This window comes from Nanorana parkeri, unplaced genomic scaffold (assembly GCF_000935625.1).
Source record: "Nanorana parkeri isolate BGI_ZX_2015 unplaced genomic scaffold, ASM93562v1 scaffold215, whole genome shotgun sequence".
Lineage (NCBI taxonomy): Eukaryota > Metazoa > Chordata > Amphibia > Anura > Dicroglossidae > Nanorana > Nanorana parkeri.
In genome coordinates, this window is record NW_017306483.1 from 1,357,691 (window position 1) to 1,361,753 (window position 4,063).

Sequence of the window (4,063 nt, forward strand, 5' to 3'; positions counted from 1 at the left end):
CCAAGCCTACAGAAGACCCGCCCCCCAACTCGGTCACCAAGCTATGTGTGGAGGGGGGAGGGAGGAGGAAGAGAGGAGGGAGGGAGGAGCCTCCTTGTCCCTCACTTGCTCGTCACTGGTGAGGCATCGAGATCGATGTCCTCAGTGTTTTGTTTTCCTTTTTTTTGATTGGGCAGCTGGGACCAATGGTGCTTTGACATTGGTCCAAACCATCTACAGAGCTCACGCCTCTAATATAGAGTAGAGGCTGTTGCAGCTCTGGCCTCACTGGTAGTATTCTGACTCCGATCGTTGTGATAGCGAAATATATCCCTTGCTGAGACCTCTATGCCTGGCATGTATAAGCAGATATACTCACTGCGGACAATCCTCGTCAGATAGCTGAACTCGTCAATTCCGATTCATTCAAAAGAGGTGTTTATTCTTTACATCAGGATTACAGCAGATGATAGGAACAGCAGTTGAACGGTTATAGTATTGTGCTGTCAGAAAATGATGCCTTTCCTCCGTACTGTGCAGATTACCTGTGTGTCCTTGTTACATGTGGCTTTCAACTGTGGCCATGACACAGGAAGTACTGCACACAGGAAGAAGGGTGGGGCTACATACAGAGAGGAAATACATCGTAGACATCACAAAGAATCACAGAAAAACATGTACATTACAACAAAAGGCCACTAGATGGCAGCATAGGATAACACATGAATTTAGCTATGAGAAAATAGTTAGGCAAATCACACTATATAAATTCTAACCTATATAACAATGCTAATATTAACTGAGGCTATGCATCTCATATTCTATGCCCCTATTGGGGCGGCACAGGTAGCTTACACAAGCAGTGGGGAAGCCCGCTGCTGTGTAACCTAACTTAGCTGTCAAAAGCCACCTGTACTTAACAAGCAGCACTCCGTCCATGACAGGTTACATAGCGGGGAGGCTTTCCCTTATGTGTAACCTGTTACAAGCCGCTCTGAAAGGTGAAAAAGCTGTCAGCTTTTTCCTCCATAATACTAGGGGAGGCTCTGCCCCACCTGCCTCCCTTGACCACACATCCCTGTCCTCTATACATACAGTATAGTGAGTGAGTGAGTGAGTGTTGTCACCCTAGGACAGGAAGGGAATTAATGGGAGGATCATGGCTGAAAAAAAAAAAGCCTGAAAAAGGAAAACTACTGCGGCCACCACTTCTAAGGACTGGTAAGCTGCAATATATGACATCTTTTATTCTTGGGTTCAGATACACTTTAAAGCTGAACTTTGGGATTAACAAATAAAGACAAACAGCATGTGTATTTTTCGTCCTTGAATCTGGGTGAGCTTTGTGTATTTCTTCCAGATCTGTGCAGTAATCCGGTGAGAAACTTAGAGCTTCCTTCCAGTAACACACTTTCTGTACTGGGGTGACAACTGTCGCTCACTCTACTGTATCTAAAATGTAGTTTGTCAGTTTAGCAGCTTTGTCACCTCTGCTAAAGGATCCGGATATTGATCTTGGGAGAAGTTATGGAGAGCCAGCACATCATCTCTGAGAGCTAGTGCTTCTCTCGTAGCTGCCTCATCTCCCATAAACCCTCAAACTCAAAGACATTGGGTGGTGGTGCATAGGTACGTCCACTGCGTTGATTTACAAGCGAGCAATATTCATGGTTCCAGCCAGGATCCCTTTAATAGAATGGTGCCCCAATGTAGTCCGATCTGGAATGATGTGACGCAAAGGGTGACAATGCAGTGATTTGTATCAAACAAAAGCTGCTTTGCCATTGGAAGAAGTAGAGCTATAAGCCCTCAGGATCTATGGTGGCCTTTCTCAGCCCATTTACCCTAGAGGAACCCTTTAAATGATTTTCAAGTCTTAGGAAGCCTCTGATAAAGCTGGTTCATTGTGGGTCAAGGGGAAAAATGCCCCTTACATTGGTGTCCGATGGGAAGCATTCATCTATGGGGAAGCTTCACTGCAAGGGACATTTTCCTTTTCCATTGATGTCCCTTCCATTAATTTCCTATAGACACAGCAGGAAGTTAGGGGAAGTCTAAAAGGCCTTGTAAATCCCATCTTAGACACTTGTCACTGGAAAAAGTGTCCTAGCCTGTTGATTGGTCAGCCAAGGAGCAACATCAGCGGCGATAAGTCATCAAACTGCTTTGACTTGTGGTCATGTGCACTGAAATAGGGTCTCATTAGCTTATAGCGCTGGCTCCTTCCACAGTCATAGTGCCGGCTCCATCTCCAGTCATAGTGCTGGCTCCATCTCCAGTCATAGTGTCGGCTCCTTCACCAGTCATAGTGCCGGCTCCTTCCCCAGTCATAGTGCCGGCTCCTTCCCCAGTCATAGTGCCAGCTCCTTCCCCAGTAATAGTGCCGGCTCCATCTCCAGTCATAGTGTCGGCTCCTTCCCCAGTCATAGTGCCGGCTCCTTCCCCAGTCATAGTGCCGGCTCTTTCCCCAGTCATAGTGCCGGCTCCATCTCCAGTCATAGTGTCGGCTCCTTCCCCAGTCATAGTGCCGGCTCCTTCCCCAGTCATAGTGCCGGCTCTTTCCCCAGTCATAGTGCTGGCTCCATCTCCAGTCATAGTGTCGGCTCCTTCCGCAGTCATAGTGCCGGCTCCTTCCCCAGTCATAGTGCCGGCTCCTTCCCCAGTCATAGTGCCGGCTCCTTCCCCAGTCATAGTGCCGGCTCCTTCCCCAGTCATAGTGCCGGCTCCTTCCCCAGTCATAGTGCCGGCTCCTTCCCCAGTCATAGTGCCGGCTCCATCTCCAGTCATAGTGCCGGCTCCATCTCCAGTCATAGTGTCGGCTCCTTCCCCAGTCATAGTGCCGGCTCCTTCCCCAGTCATAGTGCCGGCTCCTTCCCCAGTCATAGTGCCGGCTCCTTCCCCAGTCATAGTGCTGCTGTACACTGCTGTATTCAGATAAACTCAGATGCTTAATCTTATTTCTTTTTAAAAACATATTTTTTTCTTTTTCTGTACAAATACTTAACTACATTAACTGGTGTATTTGTTATATTCAGATTCTTCACAGTTTGCTTCTATTGAAGTTCTGCACCCCGTTTATGGATTACTCACCCAGATATAATATTATTGGCTCTTTCAAACTGACGTGCTCCACCCGGCACTAGACACTCTTCTCTTCTATCAAACCCATCGATATAGACACTGTTAGACACAGCAAGAGTTGAGACAAGGAGGTGTCTAAACTTAGACTTATGTTTAGTTTTTGATGATAGGGACCATTTGAGTGTTAGGATTATGTCTAGGGATTGGTTTTAGGGGGTTTAAGCTCAGGTTAAGGTTGAACTCCTGAAAACTATGCACACACCACAGTGAAGGACCAGTAAACTCCAGTAGTTTAGTTTTTGTTTTTAGTTTAGGTATGAATTAAACCAAATGCCCTGCAACAGACACATGTTACCCTTACCACAGGATATAGAAACTACAATAAATAATAATAACAATAATATTAATAATAACTTACTTTTGCAATCTACACTCTGCGTTACTATTGACCTCTGGCTTACTTACCGCTGCACTATGCGTTACGTCTGACCTCTGCACTCTTTTAGTGGGTCCTTAAGGTTATGTCCTTTAAAAAAAATTGTGCTGACCCCTGCTGTTCTCAGTCCTGCGGCAGTGACCGCTAACCTCTCTACCCGTTTACTTCAGCTGTGGAATGCCCTTCAGCCTCCTCACGTTTAAGGTAGGTGAATGGATTGTGTTTGGCCCTATTCACACTAAGCGACACTTACCTCAAGCGGATTTCCACGCGGCGGGATAGCGCGACTGTTCGGGCGACGTTCCGGTGACATCCGCGGGAAAAAGGGTCATGCACAAGCGACGCGCGACAGCGACATGGAGCTGTACAATAGAACAGCTCCATTGAAAATCATTAGACGGCGACTTCTCGCAATATAACGCAGCAAATATGCGCGATATCGCGGCGGAAATTAAACGCCCAGTGTGAATGGGCACTTAGATGTAATGACGTTAGCAGTCCTTAGATAGCCGGAGCCCAGGGGAGACCAGTCTAGCAGCCCAGGGGGGGGGGGGGTGTTGGGGTGCG